Here is a 24,305-nt window from a genome sequence, read left to right on the forward strand (position 1 = left end):
AGTATTTCAAATATTTTAAAAATTAAGGCTTGGTTCTGTTGGGAAATGGCCACTAGCTCTTCTGACATATCACCCTAAATAATTACTCGCTAAACACAAGCTTTCAAAGGGAACCGATGTAAGGGCAGTCTCTGTTGTAATACAAAGTCTTTCTTTTTTGGTGTTTCTTGCTTTATCAGTTCCTTTCCAGCTAGTGCCTACTAACTCCTTAAACTTCTATACATCTACAATCAAAGGATGGTTACTCTAGACAAAAACAAAAGATGATGATAAATGGAAAGCAGCAAAGCTAGGAAGCATTCAGTGTGTATACAAAGGTAAATTCACGTGGCCACATTTCTTCGTATTTTCTGGTTTTAACTTCAGAACTACGAATTAACATATCAATATTTTGCCATTATTCCTGCTGGAGCTTTTATTCTCCTTACAGTTAAGCAAACAAGGTACATACACATACATTAACCTTGACTCTCTTCTCCATCATGGTCCCATCACCTGAAGAGGGCAGGAGGTTGAAGGCTAAGAATTGTAATAAACTCTGTTTGTGACAAAGGTAGGTAGGTAAAACTCAGTTCTTCCAGAAAAGAAGCTAGACTTTTTTGTTTTATTTGATACAATTCACAATTGTCAGCTTACTTAACAAGAAATGCATTACAACCAGGCAGGTCTTGGACATCTATCAGAACTTTGCATCTGTCAGGGTGTGGTACCTCAATATTTCACTATTTTGATTCTAACTGTATAGCAGCCAAATTTCTGACAAGAAAGCCCAAGATAGGCGCGCTGAAATGCATGCAACTGTATCAGTACACGCATAAGGGGTCACGAGAGTTACACAAAACAGATGGCACTTCCCAAGGCAGGGGCGAGGGTGCTCTCAGCCATTTTGAGCAGAGAGTCTCAGAAACTACCAGCACTGTCTTGCAAACATACCTTGTGCCTCCTTACAGTGGTTCTTGGAAAATGCAATTTTTATTCTTCTTGTCCTTTCCTAAATTAAATAACTTAATCAACTGAATTGCATGATTGTTCCAAAAATTACTGCTTTCTCAGGAGAAGCAGAAAGAAAAGGAAAAAAAGAAGGAAAAAAAGAAAAGAAGCTGCACTTGCTGCCAAAACAGATGATTTTGTCACTAGAAAACACAACTGGGATAGCACAGAGGCCAAAGATGAGGTATGCCGAGAAACAATCGTACCACAACCCTACCCCAAACGCTGGTACAAAAGAGGGATGAGGCAGGCGCGGGCAGAGCACCATGTACCGGTGTTGGTACAAGCTGAGTCCAAAAGGTAACATTGCTTCTTGTGCTAACATATTCTTTTGAATTGTATTTGTATGTCAGTATAGTTAACTATATTTGTACAAAACAGGCTGCTGTGGCCAAGAGTATTTATAAAAAGATTTTTATCCTTTCATAGACGGGGGAAAAAAAAAAAAGAGAAAGTCCTTTCATACAGAATACAGGACATGAATAAAGATTTAACTCTCTTATGGGAACAGCCATATGCTATTGTGAAATGCATTTAAGACTAAGAAATCTTTACAATGCAATGCGTATGGAAAACAACAGTAATACATAAAGAGCCAGGCATAGAACACCTAGTGGACTCAATCTAAATTGTACAAATATGATTTAAACTTGATTTAACATAGTTTTTAGTCAATGATTTGCTTCAATTAATACAATTTGCATCTGAGCATTTCTTTAAAAGAACAATCCGGTCAATTTAATCAACTTTTAGGGATGGAGAACCAACCCACTGTAACATTTAGTAGGTTGCTCTACTGGTCAGTCACCTTCACTGTCAAAATATTCACACAGATTTTATTTTCCCTCCATAAGAATTAATTTCTTACTGCCTATTTTTATAGGCCTGAAGTTATTTTGGGCACACAGGCGTGCCAACCCAATACCACTTGACTTTCAGCCTCTATTTTATATTCTGAAAAATTTCCTAACCAACAGGTCTTGCATCACTGATACGTTCTGGGCAGAAACAAGGTGCAAATTCAAAACAGACATTTAACATGAGAAAACTTTAGGCTGAGCAAGAAAGAATGCAGAATTACAAACTGGATTCTGGCCAGAGGGGAGAGGAAAGACAGAGAAACAACCAAGATAAGCTGTGAGGCTTGGGGAGAAAAAGCCACACACACAAACACCCCCAGCCCCCACCCCAGTTCCCAGAAAACAGAGTGGTTTGTGTCTACTCTGGTGAATGCCATTTCTCCTTCTGCGTTACGTATGTACCAGCCACAGCAAGTCATTACTTAGGTGCTTTCAGAATTGCATCGTTCACTCGCACACACCTTCACACAACTTTACTGGGCACGAACACTTCTACAGATGAGTTGCTCTGGACAGTAAAAATCAAAGGGTGGGTACAGGCAGCGGCTGCACAGCCTGTCGCTGTGTGACCTCTCCCCAGTGTTTACATGGGAAGGACTGAATGCCACGGAGCATACCCTCCAATTTAGGGTCGATTCAAAACAGCTTTGCAAAGCTGGTCTCAAAACATGTCTTTCCCATGGTTTGGGAAGCTGGAGCTGCAGCTATTTCAATTGGCATCTTGAAATGTTAAACTCCTCAATTCTTCATTTTAGCATTAAAACCAAAACAGCAACAAAATGACTGGGATAAACATCCTTGACGTGGGGAGTGGGATGTCCCATGCCTGACCCATCAGATGTCAACTCAGAGCAGGGATCCAGTACTCTCATCCCCACACACAAACAGGGAACCCAAGCACAGGAAGGACAGTAAAAACCATCTGAAACTCCATCCAAACAATGGTACTTGTGGTACAAAGGAAGAGGACGCAGTGGGACACAGCAGAGTCCAGGATAGAGGACTAGCCTGCAACGCTACAAAGGCAAAGTCTACCCTCCCTAAGTCCTCCTGGCGGTCACACCATTCCTGCCCCTGGGATCAATTCGCACCTTACCACATTAACTTAAATGGTGTTATCCTGGCTTACATGGATAGAAGATCAGACCACAGCTCTTCAAAATAAGTTTTATTTTATGTTTTCTTGTGTCACAGCCAATAAACAGGAAATACTTTGCTCTCGGATTCCCCTGGGACACATCATGCTCCTTACACCAGACAGCTACTCATAGGCAGTGACTGTTTGGCATGGGAAGGAACATCCAACTTTCCCCATCAGCTCTGTTACTTGGCCACCAAGAGAGAAGGATAAAGATTTAAAATAGAAAGTAGGTAGAAACAACAGGTTTTGGGGAAGTTTTAACAAAACAAGGTGTCTGCATGGAAAAAGTAACTCTTTCTACAAGTCTGTTACAAAAAACAATGAAGGTTTCACATAATTCCATAGGCCCAGAAGGAGTGAATGTCTAGCTAGTCTATGATACAGAATTTCCAATATCTCAATACAATTCTATTTCATTATAGAAAGATTAATAATATTATTGAGGAACATTTGAAATGGATACCACTTTAAGGAAAGCAAGGGCCACCAACAGAGCTTCATTAAATGATGTTCTCTGCCACACAGAGGCCTAATGCATGGAGAGAACTGGAAACCAGATTTTTATCATACCACCTCTGGAGGAAGTAGATAACACAATTCAGAAAATGGGGGAAAGATTTGGGAGTGCCGTCAGCAGATTTAGGGAGAGGAAAGGGAAAGCAGACAACCAAAAAAATCCCATGGGTGTAGAAAGACTTCAAGAGCATGGAAAATATTTCCATGTGCAGACTTAGAATTAGATAAAGAAACAAGTGGAGAACTTTTCACCCTAAGTGTCTTGCTTCACACAGGGTAAAAGGTGCAAGTGTGGCTGAAATACAGGAACATCTGGACTCTGTTAAGCCCCAGTTATGCAAGCACTGCTCATCTTAATTAACCAAGCTTTGAGAACAGTCTGAAGGACAAAGATTAATTCTGTTTAACTCCATGAGTAACACTTTTAAGAACAAAAGGGTCCAGCCTGCCCATCAGCCTAATGTATCAAGACTTAGTAGATCAGAAATGGTCTTAGAGAAGGAGCCACTTCTCATCCCCACATGGATACTGTAAAGAAGAAAGTCACTGCATAAAAACTTCATAGAAAGGATGAAAACACCTTTTATTAAGCAGTACCTTCATGGAAACATACATGACAACTGTGCAGACACAACTCAGTTCTCAAAAAAAAAAAAAAAAGTAGAATAAACCTTTGTCCTGGTTTCAGCTGGGACAGAGTTAATTTTCTTCCTAGCAGCTGGTATAGTGCTGGGTTTTGGATTTAGGATGAGAATAATGTTGATAACACACTGATGTTTTTAGTTGTTGCCAAGCAGTCAAGGACTTTTCAGCTTTTCATACTGCCCTGCCAACGAGAAGGTTGGGGGCACCCAAGAAGCTGGGAAGGGACACAGCCAGGGCAGCTGACGCAAACTGGCCAAAGGGGTATTCCATACCATATAACGTCATGTGCCGTATATAACTGGGGGTGGGCTGCGAGATGGGGCAGCTTGGCATCTTGCAGAGAATCGACTTCGGGCAGCAAGAAATTGTGCTGTTCATCACTTGTTTTGTATATTCTATTATTATTAATTATTATCTTCCTTTTCTTATGAAACTGTCTTTATCTCAACTCCTGAATTTGTTGGGGTTTTTTTCCTTTTCAATTCTCTCCCCATTCCAGTTGGGGGGGGAGGGGGAGTGAACAAACGGCTGCGTGGTTGTTTTAGCTGCTGGCTGGGTTAAACCATGACAACCTTCCATCTATTTTCTGTTCACTCAAATTATTTTTCCCTGTGCAGCTGCTCATCAACTTGCACCATCCTCACCCATGCGAAGCTCCCATGACTGTTTGCTCAGTGAGCCCCATGCTAGCACTTGCACATTCAATACCACTCCCAGCCCTTCTCAGAAAGGTTCACGCTCTCCTAATTGAGGACAACTCTCCCTTGAAGCAGGGACAATTTCATTTACTGACAAGGCTTTTGTACTGTCTTTTCCAATTTTGGCCTCAATAAACTTCTTTTCATGGCTATCTGTCCAAACAGCTCAGGTCTTACACACTTTACCTCTGGTGTGACCGCTACCTAAACTGGCTAATTTTGTAGTATGCTTCTGACACTCGCGTCGCAGGCCAGGAGGTGTTGAGCACTTGCAACCTCCTCCCTGAAGATGGATGGAAAGTTCAAGCAAGAGCTTAGTCTAAGACCAGCCATTCTCAGGATTTAATTCTGCAGTAGTGTGCATCTCATATGTATTTTATACTGAGTTTTCAGCAGAGACACCTGTGGTGGGTTGACCCTGGCTGGAGGCCAGGTGCCCACCAGAGCCGCTCTCTCACTCCCCTCATTCACTAGACAGGGGAGAAAAGGTATAATGAAAGGCTTGTGGGTCGAGATAAGGACAGGGAGAGATCACTCACTAATTGTCACGAGCAAAACAGACTGAACTTAGGGAATTCATCTAATTCATTACTAGGCAAAACAGAGTAATGAGAAATGAAATCAACTCTTAAAACACCTCCCCCCACCCCTCCCATCTTCCCGGGCTCAACTTCACTCCCGGCTTCAACCTTTCCCCCCTCTCAGTGGCACAGGGGGACAGGGAATGGGGGTTACGGTCAGTTCATCACATGTTGTTTCTGCTGCTTCTTCATCCTCAGGGGGAGGAGGACTCTCATCGTTCCCCTGCTCCAGCATGGAGTCCCTCTCACGGGGTGCAGACCTTCAGGAGCAAACTGCTCCAGCATGGGATCCCCCACGGGGTCACAAGTCCTGCCAGCAAACCTGCCCTGGCATGGGCTCCCCTCTCCACAGGTCCACCAGTCCGGCCAGGAACTTGCTCCAGCGTGGGCTTCCCACGGGCCACAGCCTCCTTCAGGTGCCTCCACCTGCTCCGGCATGGGGTCCTCCACGGGCTGCAGGTGGAATCTCTACACCCCCTCATCCTTCCTCCATGGGCTGCAGGGGGACAGCCTGCTTCACCATGGCCTTCACCACGGGCTGCAGGGGGATCTCTGCTCCGGCGCCTGGAGCACCTCCTGCCCCTCCTTCTGCACTGACCTTGGTGTCTGCAGAGTTTCTTACATCTTCTCACTCCTCTCTCCGGCTGCAAAAGCTTTCTCTCTAAGTGTTTTTCTTCTTAAATATGTTATCACAGAGGCGCTGATTGGCTTGGCCTTGGCCAGTGGCGGGCCCGTCTTAGAGCCGGCTGGCATTGGCTCTATCAGACACAGGGGGAGCTTCTAGCAGCTTCTCACAGAAGCCACCCCTGTAGCCCCCCCGATACCAAAACCTTGCCACGCAAACCCAACACAGACACCATTTTCTTAAAGCTCTCAATGTTTCATGCTGCTGTTTTCAGTAGTTTTGTGGTCTACCCCTCTATTTCACTCTGTGATCAGGGAATAGGGGACCATTTCCTGCAGTGCAACTGTTTTGTCCACCATCCATTCATACGTACAAGATCACAAACATGTACAGCAGAGCTACCCCTATTTCTACTTGTACATTGGAGTTCCCACTCTGGTCTTTGTCTCTAAATGAGCATCAGTTTTGCTACTCCATTTTGTTCTCTGATGTTTTTGTTAACCACTACGTAAGCATGGTGCCAACACATAAGACTGCTTTGCTATCCAGCTATGGTGATATAGCTTTGATGATACTCATCAAAGTTTTACTTCATTGAAGTTATGTTTAACATGCCACAAAAAGAATCAGCTTGTGCATCACATCCTGTCTGCCTGTTAAAAGCCGGCAAGCACACCTCTGCCACCATGGTTTCAGGTTATTGCCATAAATTTGGGTTTATATCAGTAAACTAAAATTCAAGTTTTCTTCCAATATGGCATTATTATTATTCCATTATATTGATATCTAGATATTATGCCACTAAATGCATCTTTGAAGGCAACTTTCGCCTATTTGAACAGTATTGCAAAATAGGAACTTAATTATCTGTTCTGCTTTAAACGCATTTTTAATAGCACACCTTTTTTTCTAAACACTTTGAAGCTGCAGAGGGAATGAAGCATGACACACAGAATGCCCATAATATAGAAGCAAAGCTCAAAGTATCATAACATATTTTTATAACAACAGTGTTCAGTCACAATAAATAGTAAAGCACTTCAGAAAAACGCAGACCTACATCACTTACAAGATTAACACAAAGGGGTTTTGTCAGATAAAAGTACTTTAGAATGATCATACATGCAATATTTTCTCCTACATTACACATAAAAATCAAGATATTAACGCACAATAAAATATTAAAACAATAGCAGCTTTTTGCACCTTGTACAAGCCTGTGCCTGTAAGAAATTGTCTGACCGGCGGCAGCAAGACTGCGTGCTCTAGTTGATACTCTGCACAGCCGCACTCACAAAAGCAGTTTCCCCAGCTTTCAGGGTGCCCTTGTCTTATTTTGGGGGGCAAGGAGAGGGAGTTCATGTGCCTTCCTGGATCGCTAGGCCCAACGAGGCCCAGGCCCCCCAGGGATTACAGCCATTGCAGCCGCATGGCAAAATAGGAATTGGCAGCAATAGCTGGAGAAGGAGCGCTGGAGAAAGGGCAGGTTTTCTGAAGGATGGTCGGAGGCGAACCATTTAAGAATGTGAGAGGGTAACTGTCCTTGACATTTGCAAACTGGCAAGCGCTGTACAGCAGTGTCCAGGCTGCAAACATAGAATGCTTCTAGGTACTGCAGCTAGAGTTTAGCAGTTGTTCCCTATTTAGTCATTCACAACTGAATGTCTTTAAATAAATACTTTTACGAACGAGAAAGGTACCAATGAGCATGTCCAGCTCTTACAAGAAACCCATCATCCTTCAAGTACCCCATGGCTAATGTTTTACCCTGGACACTGGCATCCCATCATAAAAGTAATCTGAATTCCAAGCATTTAAAAAATGATGACTCAATTTCAAGAGAGATAAGGCTGGTTTACAAGGAAATTACAAGATTTAAATGTTTGTGCATGTGTGTGTAAGTTTATATATGCGCGCATGAGAATCATCGTGCACACACGCAAACGCAGGGGGCTCAGAAGTCTGTATGTTTGCCTTCCCATTTCTGGGTTTTTGTGAGGAACTGGGAGATAACTTCAAACTTCTCTATCTTAGAAGTCAAAACATTTAAAAAGGGACAAAAAGAAAAAACAACAACCCCCCTCCCCTCACCTAAACATGTGACTCCAAGAACTAAGGCTTTCACAGTAAATACTGCATAACTTGTGATAAGTTTATAAGAGTTACCAGTGCTGCAATAAGATAAACCATTTTCTCAGTTTTCATCATTAGCAGATACATTCCTCAAGTTAGGATGGATAAAATTATACTGATAACTGCACCCCAAACTCTGTACATGCTTTGACTTGGCAATACTGTAGTACAGAAAAAGAATGGGGGGGGGGAAGTAGTTATCCCTCAGATAGTTACCCCTGCCAGGATTTAGCACACCCATCATTTTATTGCTCTAAGCCTCTACTGAAAAGATCTGGGCCAGCACAGGAAAGGGGAGAAGACAATAAAAAACAGAGGACAGAAGTAGGTTACCAGCGCTAGCAAACATTATCCATTTAAACTGCTAATGGCAAGCTCTGCTGTTGTATTTTTATCATTGCTTTTCTGCAAATTACTTTTATCAGTGATAATTTAGCTTTTATTTCATTATCTGGCACAGCAGACAAAAGGAAAACAGATTTGTTTTACAGCAGCTCCAGCACTTGCTCTCTCCATTAATATTGACAGACGAAGGTAAATTACAGCTCTTAGACCACATTTTCAGCATATACGTGGTGCTGAAACCTCTGTATCTAACCCATATGTGTTTCTAAAGGAGAGCAGAGTGCATGCTAAGGCTTTTATTCCCTCCACACAGTTAATGGGAGTTTTCGTATTTTGTATTTTTCCCCCATTCAGTTCTATCTGGCTCCAAAAACATCTCAGGGCGATCGGGAAGAATCAATATTTTAAAAAAGGAAATTACTACATTTCAGTCAGCTAAAGAGTGAAATAGCACTTTCCTTCCTTCCAGATTTCTTAAGACCACAAAAACCACAGAGAAGTTGTGTTTGATTAAAATATTAACTATGCATAAAGAACCCTTGGAACCATAAGGCTGTTATGTTGTTCCAATGCTCTTCATCCTTTTTTTAGGCATGTTTTCAGCTATTCTACTTAGTTCGACAAAGGTAAACAGATTGCTTTAAAACTTTCATCTAAAATAATAAACTTATTTATAGAAGCTAATGTAACTACACAGCTGTTCTGGGCAAACGGTGGCCTTGCCATTTAAGCAATACTATTATAACTTTGATTACAAACAATTTTGCAAGAAAAACAACAAAATATTATTGACTGCTCTAAAAATGCAAACAATAGTCATTAGTAATAGCCACTCTCCTAAGTAATGAAGTCACTTCTGAGCTTGCATGAAATATCCTTTCACCTTTACTTAGCAAAAAAGCCTTATTAGTAAAACAGAATTTCAAAGTCTGAACTGACAGCCAGATGTTCTAGCTTGCTTCGAAGACTGCCTGTGCTATCATTACAAAAAAATAATCTTTAATTCTAGATAGTTGGGATAGTTTTAATTTGTGATATACAGACCACATAAAAGGGTACTTTCTCAAAGGCAATAAATAATGTCATTACTGGTTGTTCAGTCTGAAATTGCCACCGCAACCGAAGCATAAACACTTATTAACATATAATGCAAAATTAAAAGCTAGTGACAAAGTATTTCAAAGAAAGAATATTCTACTTTGTAAAAGCAAAATGAAAGAGTTCTGCTACCATAATTTCTTTAATGAATATGCAGTTTTGTGACAAATTACCCACTGATACTGTCAACTATCATTTAATTTTCTAATAAAAATATTTTTTTCCTTAGAATAAGTTTTTTAAAAGCCTGAGATAAATTTAGTGTAGTTTTTATGTCCCTTCAGCAATCATTACATGACCAATCACAAACAATTTTTATTGCTGGGGCAGGTCACATTGATGAAAATAGATTAATATTAAAGCACATGGAAATTTGGAAGAGCAAGAAAACACTTCTTGGACTACCACCAAGGCAATTTCAAAGCACAAACATGAATATAATTTAATCATTTCCTTAGAAGCAGGCTTGGCTACAGGGCTCCCAAAGTAATGATAAAAATGAAGTCACAGAGAATGTATTTTAAGAGGACCTTTACTGAGAGGGGGGGAGGAGGAAGAACATGGTAGTTGAATATTTTTAACCAGCTTTCCACAGATGGGTCTAAATCAAGCTCTTACGATTCTTCCCTGTCATAACCCACTACAGAGGTCAAAGGTTGAAGCTTTCCCAGAGGTTCACTGTGCATAACAAACACTAAAATTTCCCCAAATTTAGTTTATGTATAACAGCAAAAGTGCTGTGGCCATTTACATCCCATACAACCCCGTGAGCATTGAAGAGGGCATAAGCAGGGCAGGCAAAAGCATGAAATCTCCACGTTTTCAATCAGTTTCTTTACTCATGCCTGCAAAAGTTAGTGCTGCTTACACTCTTTAAAACGTGCTATGAAAGGATGACAAAACAAATCCTTTACTGCAAACACAGAAATGTTTTGTCATAAATAGTGGGGTTTTTTTCTAATGTATTAAAATAATTAGTGATCTATTATTACGCATTACAAAAGGACTTGGGGGTGCTCACATTCTTTTTGTTTGTTTGTTTTGAGCAGAGGTCCAATGAATAATTTGAGTAATTTGAGATCCTGAGCTCTCCAAGCTGGACTGGAGGAGCAAGTTCAATACCCTACGGCTAACCTGGGGGAGTCCTGGGGACCTACAGTCAGTGGGAGCTCGGCCACTCTGCCACAGCTGAAGCCTCCGGCTGACTCCAGGCATCCGACCTGTCTGCTATGCCATGTCTACCATTTATCTTAAGACAACAACAGCAGGGACATTGGTAGGAGAGGGAAGGCTGTTGAGCGTGTGCTGAATTGTCTAGCAAAGCATCATTCCAACTCGTTCTTCTAAAACTGTCTCCGATCAACCAATAAAATAATAAAAAACCCCAACTTTTCTTTGAACTTTTTGAAACACTTCAATAAAATAAAAGAGCCAATATACTGGAGATTGTTCCAGAAGGAGCTACCAGCACTATCAAAAAGGCAAAGAGAAACTATTGAGTTTCACAAGACATTGTCATCATCAGCAAACTCAATTTAAGGAGACGTTTCTACCCTAAGTTGTTCATACAGCACCGGGGAAGAACAAAGGGACATTAATGATGCTGTTGCACGTACTGCACAGCCCAACCAGGACCAGGGAAGAGTCGAAGGGCCTGAGGACGTAAGTCTCTTGCTCCACCAGCCGCTCTGTCTCCAGCCACCCACCACCACCCGTGACATTTACTGTGGGCACATGGGCGCTGCAGAAGCCGTCGTCAAACACTTGAAGGTTAAAGTCTTCGCGATATAATGTGAATGAGAAGTTAGCTTAATCTGGTTTTGTGAATATAGCCAGTACCTGTAAACCTATCCTTTTCACTCTCAGGCAATCTTTGACATTACCGTGCCCTACAAATATCCAGAACTTGTTTGGCACATGATGATGTTTCAAAAACAAGAACAGCGTTGTAATTATGGTTTTGCTTTGTATATAAGTAGTGGTAACCACAAAATATATTTAAGGCTATTTGCTGTATATGCAATTCTATCTAGCACATAAACATCCCTCTCCTAAACAGAACCTATCCATTTGCCCACATTAACTACCCTGGGTGCCCCCCCAGCTTTTTGGAGCACACATAACCATCTCCTCTCCTCATCACTCCCTGCCTACACCAGCGCTCTCCTGTCTGTCAGTGCCTCAACCCCCCTCCCGCAGCATCTTACAAGTCTCCACCACAGACTTTACGCTTTCCGAATAACAACAGATGTGTAGAAGAGTCTCAGCATCAGCATATGCTAAATGCCCTCAGTTCCTCAGTAAAGCCACCCTACAGGAAACAAATGCAAATTACTGCCTGCCATACATAAGGCATGGTCCTGGGGACCTTGTTATTAAATCATTAACCTTCACCTTTCATTTTACCTACGTTTCCAGTATTCAAATGCTGCTTGACATAGACTATGTTACTATCTCCCCGCGCTGCAATTTGTTACCAAGTATTTCACTCCATTGATTCAACAGTGACAAACAAATGAGAGTACCAATTTTTAAGCAACAAGAAAGCAGTTCGACAGTTACTGCAAAAGTTAACAACGGGGTCCCCGTAATCCTTGCAAAAATCTGTTTGTTCATGATTCCCATTCAATCCCTAAACCAAGACTTTCAAAGAGCCCTAACTGCTGTTTTCTCTGCCTTCCAAGGCTATAACTCTGCACCCCACTGATGCTTCAGTTTATCAGGAGATGATGCTAGCCATGGCTAGTATCTTATCACTGTAATCCCCCAGTGTTAGGCCAAGGCTAGAGTTGTGCTAAGGGTATGTAAAATGTGCATTGCTGTGGAAGCAAAATACATGCCATTTGGAGAAAAGGCGGAGTAACTGGTATGGAATAATTACGGTTGCTAGTAGCAAATGTTTATTTTCCTACAAAACAAGCAAAGCAGAAGCAATAAAAATACTTATTTCGTAAGAGCCCTTATTAACCATCAGACTAAAAGTTGATTCATACACATATTAATGATAGATATACAATGATGAGGATGTCTGCTCAAAAAGCACGTATGGCCACTGAAATCAGCAGGAGGGGTTTTTGCTGACAATTTGCATAGAGTGAAAGTAAAGCTGGTTTGCCTCTTCTTCAACCCTTTCTACCCTCTTGGGGTATCCTTGTCTACAGAGGAATACACAGGAATAGCCCTGGTGGGCCAGGTGAGAGGTTGATGTAGCCCATCATCTTCCCATCAGCCCATTTCAATCAGCAGACACCCAAAGAAGGGCACAGAAAGCAGAGCAATGCTTCCACAAAATGTTCCCCCAGCCTCCATGCGTTTGTCTGTAGACCTCCACCTGAGCACCATCCCCAAGAAGGTTGGTTCAGTCAAACCTCTAGTGACTACAGATGGTCCTGATGACTGAAGTCTGGCATATACACAAGCCTCAGCAAAACCCTTTGAAACTACATGTTGTGGTAGGCCAGCACGACACTCAGAGCTGAATCTGCTCATCAGCTTTCCTCACAGCTCATGGTCCTGTCCTGCCCATGCAGCAGGTAACCTACAGTAGTCTCATCAGGAGCAATTAATTCTGGTGAACAGAGCTCCACAGAAAGGGCAGAGCCACCTCGTCCCTTCCCAGCCCCCAGGCAGCATTGGTGCTGCACACACCACCTCACCAAGCCTGCAGGAGCACTAGCACCAGAAAAAGAAAAGTGTACCTCTTCTGTTAAAGTTCCCATTGTATTAAGCTTTTCTCTTTACCTTTGTTTCCAAAATGTTCCCATCCTTACTTATTAAAGGAAAGAAAATATTTTTTTGTCTTTTTTTTTTCCTGTTCAGAGAAACTGAAGTGTGAAAACTGTGTAAGATGTCATTGTTCTTTCTGGGACTTTTCATGACATTTCAAAAGGTACATTTTCATAATTTTTATTCTGTCTCCCCTCTCCTTCCCCCCTCAGTAATTCCCTAACGCTTTGAAAAATGCAGACGAAAACCAATGCACCATAAGTGACGGTAAGATTTGCTGTTCACTTCTGCTTGATCTGGCAGATCTGACAACCAGAGAGCTTTTCAGATCTCTATTTTTTGTAGTATGGCTAAGACTACACTTCCTCACCATAGCATATGCTAGGTTTTAATGTTAATTTTACAGTTCTTTCATTTCACTTTTTCAAACCACAGCCATTTAAGCTTTTTAAGCATACTTAGACATACAAATGTGCTAATTGTTGTTATTAGACCTATCCTCTAAGAGGCTAAGTATACTGCACTACTACTTCAGACAGTAGGAGAAGCTGTTCCAAAACTCCTGAGGTCCTCAATACTTAGTGAGACCGGGTTTTATAGCATACAATAAAATTGTTATTATACACCTACAGCATTCCCTCATGCACACAGCTCCCTAATTACAGCATACAAGTCACAATATTGCATGAGACATAGTGTGTTTTGTGGTGACGTCACAAGTTTGGCTTTCCCTGCTGACAGACTACAGCCTCTGGGCAAGTTTCATTAAAAAAACTGAACTTATAAGAATAAAATAAAATAAATATCAAACACACTTTCTCAACTGCGATACCCATATGGGGAGTATCTAAATAAAGTAGGACTATGTCCCATTCCCCGCTGTACAACACCTATGAAGTAGTTTACAGATGTCGCCCACCTTGCCAGCTGCAGAACGCAGTTTATGAAAAATGCTCTAATGCTCTTTGGCACCACAAGTATAACCCCATTTCTGGTGTTTCCAGTTAGTCTTTACACAGTCTTTTCCTTAGATAAGAAGTTAATTCTTGCTTCTGTAAAAGATCAGCCTGAGAAACACTGAGCAAGATCTTCAGCTTCAGGAAGGGGCAGGCATGTAGGGCTGAAAACACCCAGTGTTAGGCAAGCTGCTGCCTTCTGCCTTTATCTGTGAGCACAGGCATTTTGAAAGTGCGTATCTGCCCTAACACGTCCTTCAAAGGAGAGCGGTATCTCACCGCACCAAAAGCTGAGTGACGGAGGCTGCTACCCCTCAGAGATATCTATCGCTCCCCTCCTGTGGCGAGACACATGTGGACTGGCGATCAGCATCCTTAACGCGAGCTCGCATGAAGCTCGAGACGTGGCCGGGTGCTCAGCCACACAAGCGACGCAGGGTGTACCCCAGCTTTGAAAGTAGATTACTGCGTACAGCTACACGCTTGTTTACTTGACTGAGATCCATATTTAGATGTGTGTACAAGTGCACAACCCCGAGCTGTTTATTCAGACAAAAATCCCACTGAATGCAGCAGGTATGTGCCTGCCTGTGCAGCTGAGGATTAAACCCTTAAATCTTCTGGAGTGCCCGTCTGCACATTTCTAAATAATCAAAGAAAAAAGAAAAGCAGGAAGAACATGCCCGCGTGACTGTGGACCTCTCCAACACTCGGCTACATTTGGATTCAGAGAGCACGTGTGCCTCTCTAACGTTGCCGATAGATGGGCTGAGCCTTGGTACGTGTATTTTGAACAAGAGTTTCTAAACCTCGTTATTCTATATGCTGAACAAATTTCCAGCTCTGTAACTCTGTAAGCCAAAACATTTTTCCTGAAATCTTTTCAAACTGCTCAGATGATTTACACAGGAGGGACAAATACTTTTTAAAAGAAACAGACTCTAGGGTCCTAAAATTTCTCTCTAACTGCTTCCATTTAGAGGGGAAATCCCTCTTTATTGACCGTGAACTGTATTCTTTAGCTGGCTAAGTGATGCTCAGCTCAACACCTTTTGTAATTCTTGCACTTCTTCCTTAACCTTAGGGCCAACCCAGCATCGGTCTACTTCTATATGCAATTCGTATTTGTATGGCTTATCCAGGACTCCAAACCCATCAGTGAGAATCTAGCTTGGTACTGGCACACATGGAGAACAGTGATGGTTCTCCATCACTGGCAAAAACATGTGGCTGTGAACCTGGTGTATTCAGCATCCATGGTGCTAGAGCTGTATGGTCATGCCGTACTAGGAACTCAGGCTTCGCATCCATCTGTCAAAAATGCAGTATATTTAGTACACACACCCCCCAGAAGCGTTGGTATGCACAATACTATAAAATGGTCTGCTACATGCCAGTAGTATCACCGCTATATTACTTTGACAATTCTCCAAGCATTATATTAGCCAGACTGTAGTCATTAAAATGTTGATTCTGAGAATACAAGGCAATAAACCACTTTTAAATGCCCCGAAAAGCTGCCTCGTAACACACATGAACCAGTAAAAGTGTATTTTCCATTAATTTAATCAGATTAACAGACAGTGTTGCAAAAAGTCATGTGTAGGCAGCATGAACTTTTCAATGTCAAAGTTACTATGACAACTGGATAACCTGGATTCAAGGAAGAGATGACGCTATGAGATGATTTAAACAAAATCTCGCATAACTGTGATGACTAAGTCAATTCTAATGCTTTTCCTTAAAATGATTCTTCTGTTTCTTCACAGCAGATAGCATTTGACTGGGAGATCATACAAGATCTGAGAAGTGTAACACACAAATCAGTACAGTCTATGAGTAAGTTTACAAACATACTGAAGCGACTATTTTGTAATCTCTACTATTTAGCTTTTCAAAACCATGCCAGGCACGGAGTTGCCAAAGACCATGAGTAACAGTTCGAAAACTGCATTTAAAAGGGGGTCCTAGAAAGTGTCATGTTAGATGAGCGTCTTTCTGAAAATGAGTTACTGACAAAGCTCTGTAATTACAGGTGGTGTTCTATGTACAAATACATGCGCAAACACAAATATTGGAAAAATAATCAGTATAAATGCAGTTACATGGCACAAACTATGAAATTCACTTTCAAAACATATACAAATAATCCAGGCTAATAAATGGTAAACATTAATACATACAGTAATGCAAAATGAATGCATAGTTTAACAGCAGACAATTGCAGAAACAACTGTGCAGAAGCATTAAAAATCAGCAGAATGAAAAGACTATTTTCTTAAATGCCTTGACTTGCTATCTTGTCTTTTAATTAATACTCCAGATACCTAGAGCACATTTTCAAGGCAAATGTAAAGGCTTTTAACTGAGTGACTACTAGCAATAATGAGAATTTCACAGTGCTCTGAAAACGTGCTCATTCATGGATACACCGCCCGCAGTGCTGCCTCCCCCTCCTTAATTAACGTCTATATTTGTTACAGAAATTAGAGCAACGGCAGTGCATATTTCAAAAGCGCAGTCAATCCGAAGTCGTGCCTCGCACTTATCTCGTCACGAGGTTGCAGCAGTCAACTTTATTGCCTTCAGACATGTCAGCATCGCCGTACGGCCCCGCCGCCGGCGGCTTCCCCGTGGAAGGGCGCTTCCATCAGCGTCACCGCCGGGACACCTCCTGCCACTGACATGGCCCACCCGCACGTTTGCAGGACTGGCCTTTTTAAAAGTCAACCGTATAAACTGGGCAGTGACCAGATCAAGCTGCAGTTATACAAGAAGCAAGGAAATATTATGCAAGACCACAGGAAGTCAGAGGAGACAGCATTCTGGGCAGGCCTGGCAAGGAGTCTGTGTGAACTTCAGCTAACAAGCAAAGCTCGGTCATTGGCGCCAAATTCAGCAGAGAACATTCCCAGTGCTGCAAAGGATAACACTCCCCATGTTTTTGCCAGTGGGCTATGTTCCAGGACGCCATGTACCTGATGAAATGCAGATAAACCCGGGTCTTATTTTTCGCCAAGTCTTCACTTATTTTTAAAATTTGGAGCATATTTTTGTCCAACATTTGTTAGAAGTGGCAAATGGTTTGTTTGCGTGGCTTTGCTAATAGACCGCTTGTTCTTACGGTCCCTGTAATTTCAACTACAATAATTGACCTACAAAGAAAACGCTTGGCAGAAGCCTCATTTTTTCCATGCACCTTGCCCATCTCTACCTCCAGGCACTCTGCTAATAGGAGATGCGAGGGTTATGGATTCCTTTTCCCTTGGCATTTTGGAATGACCACTGCAAGCAGACTTGGCGCAAAAAGATGACACCCACCTCTCACACAACTATACTATTTTAATCCACTTCCATGCAGAAAGTAATTGGGGTTTTTTGCATTTTCAAGAACTACCTCATCCAGGTCCTACTTCGAGAAGACATCCATTAAAATGCAGTAAACTTTGTTTCCAAAATGGCTGAAAAAATTGGCCTTAATCTGGCAAACATTCATCATCTAGCAATACATGAGTTCAGAGAAGTTTAATGCTTTGTTCTAGGATTCATCTTTAAAACATCAATGATAAAAGGTTGGAGGCAGGAATGCATTTCGAGGTTCGCACACACACACACGCTGCCAAACAAGAAGCGCAGCATGCAAAGTCTTACACAACACAAAACAATTACCAATTGTGATGAGTGTAGACAAAGCATTCTCAAGAGAATCTATTTTATGTTTGTAATCGCCCTCAAAAAACACACAATAGCACTCTCCTTCCAGCAAATACATAATACAAACAAAAACCAAACAGTAGGACTGCCTCGATGGGGGAAAGTGATTCTGAGAAGTTTAATAGCTCACCAGTAGATACCTATTGCCGATGCCAATGAACCGATTTAAAAAGTTTTCATCATTACCATGGCTTGTGGGAACGACAAACATACACTGTTAACAAGAGATTCCCGTCTTTCCTGTGGCTCACACCTGAAAAAGTTCCCATAACCAGCCATTTTTGCAAAAATAATTAAACGAGCATGGCAGCAACACAGGAAAGTGAAACTGTTAGTGGTGACAATGCCTCCATTGTTACTGCTGGTTAACAATGCCCAAAATTAATCATGAACCTGAGAACCAACACCAAATGCACACACAGTTGGACCTCTCCAACCAAAATAGACCTTTCTACAGCTGGGTCCAGAGTTATAGCTGTTTGGAAGTGCAGTTGTTTCTCTGGTTGAAGACAGCAATTCCTGTCTGGCAGAAAGAAGTCCAGCTGCACTTTTCGGGGCCTGAGTCAAGCACACACTGGTGGTTTTAACGTGGCCAGTCTAAAACATCTCACAGTATCAAGTGTTGGTATTAATTGCAGTTGCACAGCAGTTTCTTCATCCAAACCCAGTAAGGTCTAAGCACACTGAAACACTCACAAATGCCCAGAGTAAGGAAAAACATTTCATCTGTATCTCTTTCTACCAAATAGCAAGGCAAATATCTCGTGGTAAGTTTTTAAAATGCCACAAGGGTTAACTGGTGAACCATGCTACAAGAGCAACAAGTTGTTGTGCTAATAAGGGCACTAGCGAAATCAGGTTTCTCCAGGCTCTGCAGACTGCTGTTGGACCCCGGTCCCTGTGGCACAGGGAGCTGCAAGCGGGGAGCTGCCTGGAGTTGCTGCCCTGAGGGGGCACCTGTGACTTCTTCAGCCATAGGAAGTCGCTGGTCTCTACAAGGGAACGCGCTTGTGCTGCAGCTTTTCCCTGAAGCGATTACAACACTGTTTCTGAACGCCTATTCCCAGGAATTTAATATCTTTCAGATCTTTACAGCTCTGTCAGAAATGGAGACAGACACACACTGTAACAGTGTAAGCCTTGATTCTTTAAGAAAACAAGCTAGTTGTTCTAATCACTGTGTCATCTTCTATTAAAAGTAAATTTTTCATTTCTTTTGATGACTGCATTTCCCAGTAGCTCACCCAGCCAAAATCCTTCTTCAAGCTTCCCGTATGCAATTCATATTCAGCTACAACAAACTATAATATACCTACCACCACAAGCAATGAAGCATTTACTTTCTCTGGGGTTGAGGGGGGAGATGTTTTGATTCTCAATAGCTAGTACATCTCTAACTTGAGGCCTTCTCTTCATTTTCCTTCAGTACAGTAATTTCATATTCCACAGCTTCACTGTATGTCCTACAACAACTCCTGGTATGTGAGCAAACTAAATACTTTCAAAACAGAGTGTGCTGAAATAGATTTTCCCACCAAATATTTTCTTCTTACAACTTTGTAAATCAGAACTGACTTCCTACACAAACAACAGTATAAGAACAGCCACTTGCTCTGCTTTCCTCATACCTTACTAGGTGCTTGACCATTTCATTTCCTTGATCCACCAGCTAACAGAAGTAGAACCCAAGTGGAACCATCATGAAATTCCCTTTTAAGAAGGATAAAGCTTCACACTACACACCGTTTATATCATATTTTCCTCAAAGGTATTTTCACGAAGCAGTAGGCAGAGGTCACAGGCAGGAACTGAACCCCATTTTGATAAAACTTCTAGACATATCAGACTTCAGATATTTTGGAGCTGGAGTTATTTTGGTACAAAAGCCAGACCATTAAATCTGTTGAGTAAGGTACAAATAGAAACTAAGAAACTCAACCAACAGGAATACACAGCTCAATGCACAAAAGACTTGGTAGGTTCATTCCATGGCTGTAACCTACTCAAAATGCAATACGACAGGAAATAATTTTATGCTTGCACTGTATTCATCGCATCAACTCCCTCCAAAAGAACACTCTACAATGACTTCAGGTTGGGATGATTTGTTCTTAAAGCTTTTAACAGGTCAGGCTGCAGACACCCTTCCTCTTTCAGCTCTGACTTTAGGTGGACCTCTGCTCCACATTAGCCATCACTGCACCTGAAATCTTTACTGTAACCTGCAGCGCAGACTTTGCTCCCTGCTTATTTTATTCCCCGGGTTGGAAGAGCACTGAAAAGTCACTACTTTTAGAATAAGCATCATTTGCTATCATCTGCCTCTTTTAAAATAAATTTGAAAAAAAAATAAAAATCAGAAAGCAATAGTGCTGGTCACTGTGGTTCACTGCTTCATGCTTGCCTTTAGAGAAGCTGGCTTCTCACATAAACACATCACCGTGTTTATGGTGATGTTTAGGTTTGGGGGGTGGGGGATGCTGTCCTAAGATTTGGCAGGCAAAGGGAAAGGAGCGGTGCTATACTGATAACACGGCTTCTTACATTATCTTCTTCAGGACCTGCGTATACAGTACGCAAAGCTGCCGATAAAAGCCTGTATAAAACATTAGGTTTTTCTCAATGTCTTTTCTTTACAGTGAAGAACGTGCCTGCTCCCACTTCAGGCCTGCCCAGACCCCCATACGCAGGAGAAGCCTTAACATGAGTGAAGATCCACAGGCTTCGGTCTACGCGGTCTATGTGAAGGAGCTATGTCAGATTAACCCTGTAATTCAGCACCGCTTTCCTTTCTTACAGCTCTCAGTTCAAAGAAACGGAGAGCAAACGATTGCTGGCTGAAACCCTACTGAACTCCCCATCTGCAGAAAAGATGCGGTGTGATGACCAAACCCTCCTTTCCATTCTTATTGCCCCATGGGTTGCTCACTTGCCTGCTTTGTGATGAAATCTGAAAGTATAAGGGGTTTTATCATCTCCCAGACACTCAGGGCGTTGCAATCCCCTGCCACCACCACCCCATCTCCTCAATTGCTTGGGGCGCCAAAATTGCACGTGGATCTTATACAACAGGAGGGACAAATTCAAAGGTGAAGCAAAGGAAGGCATAGGTCACCCATCAGCACGTGGGTGTAACCTACATATTGAAGGATAATACGGAGTGGTGCAGTCAAGAAAGCAATCAACCAGGCGATGTAAGAAGAGCAAGAGATAACCAAACTCCTTCCATTTGAAAAGCCCCTGTTTAAGCATTTTCAAGTTACATTTATCACACAAGCTCCTTGCCAACATCGCTACAGCATTGTGTTAGGCACAGAAATAGAAAGTCTCTACTTTAAGAAGTTTACAGTCTAAATAAATAAGACACACAAAGGGTGGAAGGAAGGATATACTACCATCCCAGTTTTCCAGACTGGGGAGCAAGGATAGTGACGGAGATCAGCCACCCCATCCAGGCTACATTACCAACCCAACGCCCCCAGCCCCCAGCAGGACAAAGAGCCGGGACCGGGTGAGCAGGGCCTTTGGAGAGGGTGTGGAAGGAAAAAGCGATGGGAGACGCAGCTGCAGAGGCCAGAACCGCTTGCTGAAGCTGCTGTTCAGCAGCCAGGTCAGCAACCAGACGCGGCTTTCACAGCCAGCTCTACCGAGAGCGGCAAACAAGCTCAAGAGACAGAATCCAATAAATGGTTTTATTCAGCTTTGCTGTGCTTTGGCCCAGGTCCCCATGCCAAAGAGGCTTTGTCCAGGCCAGCCGCACGGTAACAAAAAAAAGTAGCGTTGGGGGGTTTGTTTTTCTTAAATGGGAAATAATGGCTGTTTTGAAACACCAGCATTAAGTTTCCCTCCAGATATCTGCACTTGCTTCTATTTCATTTTCAAGCCAGCACATGCCTAAGCAAACGGGATAGTTCCCTTTTGTGAATCATTGGAAACATAAATATGGCTTTGCTGTTATGTAAAAGCCAGTAGCAGTGTTCAGACAACTTAAGCACGGAAAGGATGTTCCCATAAAAACGTCCCTCTGATTAATAATGGCAATAAACACATCCTTCAAATCATTTTCAGGGGAAAAACTGAGAACTGGAGTTATCAACAGTAACTGATAATCTTACAGCTGCAGCACATAAACGGCCCACCCACAGCTGAACCAACCTACGTTCCATCAGTCAGATGAGAAATCTTCCTTCAAATCATGCATGTACAAGTGCTGCATTAAGCAACAAAGGGGGTCAACCCTCCCAAATGTCTACCATTTCTTAAAAATGTAAGTAATGTTATTTTGTTAAGACCAGGCATCATCATCTAGGCTAGATGGGGTATTGGTTTCATCCTCTGCAAGCGAAGGTCACCCATCTCACATGCAAAAGTTGGCAAATTCCAACTCTCGGCATTCCCCAATGTACATGAGTCAGCTTAAAGGACGACAGGAAATGGATCACCCAGGTCAATATGGGGATACATTGGAAGAAGTAAACCAAGAGCTACATTCGTCATGGATTTCCTTTGCAACAGAGGTTCCCTTTAAAGGAGAGATGGGAAAACTCAGGGACAGCTAGAGCCAACAGTAAGCAAAGTCCTGCTGCTCCTCCAAAGACAGGTCTTCCCTCCTGGTGAGGGCAACGTGCAGAGGCCATTCCAAAAGGCTCTTCCCTTCAGAGAATTGGGCAAATGCAGCCTTCCCAGAAGAATTACCCAGCAAAAGCTCTACAGCAAAAATAAATACCAGAAGCGTTTCCACCAATTTCCAATCTTCTCTCACAGGTTATGAAACCTACTGGAGGCAACTGAGTCCTTAGAAAAAAATCTGGAATGGAGTATAGCTATATTAGGTCACTGGGTTTGTATTCCAGAGACATACTGCCTAAGGAGTCGTGGCATGATAAAGCCACTTAATGTTGAATTTCTTCTCATGTGTGTATGTACAATGCTGCCATTCCACAGATCATTCGAAAAACATTTTTGTTCTAAGCAAGCTTCATATCAGCTTTAAATCAATACTCTCCATAATTTCCTAAGTCTGAAGATACTGTCATTACCATCCATTGACAAGTATGTTATTTCTTCATAACGACATATAAAAATCTCACCAGGCACAGCAACGCATACAACCTCAGAAGATATTCTGGTATTTGCAACAAGTTTTGGATACAGATTGCATGACAGCTAAAAGTTTTGCACGATCCTAGCAACATTCTCCATCTACAAATGTAGAAATACAGAGGGGGTGGGGTTTTTTTAGTGTTTGTTAATGTCACAAAGATCTTTGAAGTATTGTGACAACAAGTACCCAATAACACCAAGAATTTACTGGCAGAGAGGGTGATACAATTGTGAATGAATGGACAGGGCTCGAAGACCAACACCAGCCACAAGAATATCCCAAACACAATGACTGAATAGGGTTGCTTTGTAGTTTATCATACAAATGCAAGTGCGAAGGAGAACTGTGATACCAAGAGTTTAAGTACCTTTTTATGGCAGTAAAGACCTTAGATATGCTAATGACCGAAACAAAATACAAGGAATGTTCTTTAAAGCCTACTTCCACCACCTTTCTAAAAACTGCCTAATAACCATCCCACTTCATACTTCCTTCAGCTTATTACCTCAGCAAATATTTATCTTAGGAGCACATGAATGTATCTTAAACGAAGAATACTATGCAGTAACTTTTGAACACTATTAGACAACTTGCACCAAAATTTCCAGCTCTTAATGGATTTTTCCTGTGCTAAGATTTTAAAAAGTTCACAAAGCCTCTGACACTATAAATTAGCAACAGCTTTCCTTTATAAGAAAAGAAGAGCAATAGGGCACGGTTTTTAGATTTCATGCAATGTATTCAGGCCATTATATCAGCTTCTTAAACTGAAGTCATTCACCAAATCGCCTTCTGTGTATTAAATAATATATACTAAGGGACTCAGAAGCTGACTACCTAAAGAAAATGTGTGTACTAGGGCAAAGGCGAATATCACCTGGGATCACTGTATTTCAAGATATTATTATATCTGTTACTTAAAGCAATAGCTTTCCTGGGAAAGGCAAACATTTCTATCTCTCACCGTACGTAGGCAGGTTTTCAAGAAAGTGACTCTGAAATTATCAGTCCTTTGAGAACAACCAAGTTAGAAATTCTGCAACATGCTGTTTTCATCTGTCCCACATTTTGACTTTCTTGTTCGTCATATCAGGAGCCAGTAATGTGGGCCAGGAGGTGGGGAGGGTCTGTATTGTTATGCTTTCAATTATACTATTGCCTTTAAAAAGCTGT

General features: G+C 42.0%; 1 protein-coding gene and 1 long non-coding RNA gene across 3 annotated transcripts in view; one reads left to right on the top strand and one right to left on the bottom strand.

The window, feature by feature from the left end:
- The window catches only part of EPAS1 (endothelial PAS domain protein 1), an 80,858-nt gene that overhangs the window by 47,890 nt on the left and 8,663 nt on the right, over nt 1–24,305 (bottom strand). The window lies entirely within an intron of this gene.
- On the top strand, nt 14,278–20,334 carry LOC129204528 (uncharacterized). Its single transcript, XR_008576426.1, has 3 exons — nt 14,278–15,092; nt 16,084–16,153; nt 16,798–20,334. It is a non-coding gene; the product is annotated as an uncharacterized LOC129204528 (long non-coding RNA).

Source organism: Grus americana, chromosome 3 (genome assembly GCF_028858705.1).
Source record: "Grus americana isolate bGruAme1 chromosome 3, bGruAme1.mat, whole genome shotgun sequence".
Taxonomy (NCBI): Eukaryota; Metazoa; Chordata; class Aves; order Gruiformes; family Gruidae; genus Grus; species Grus americana.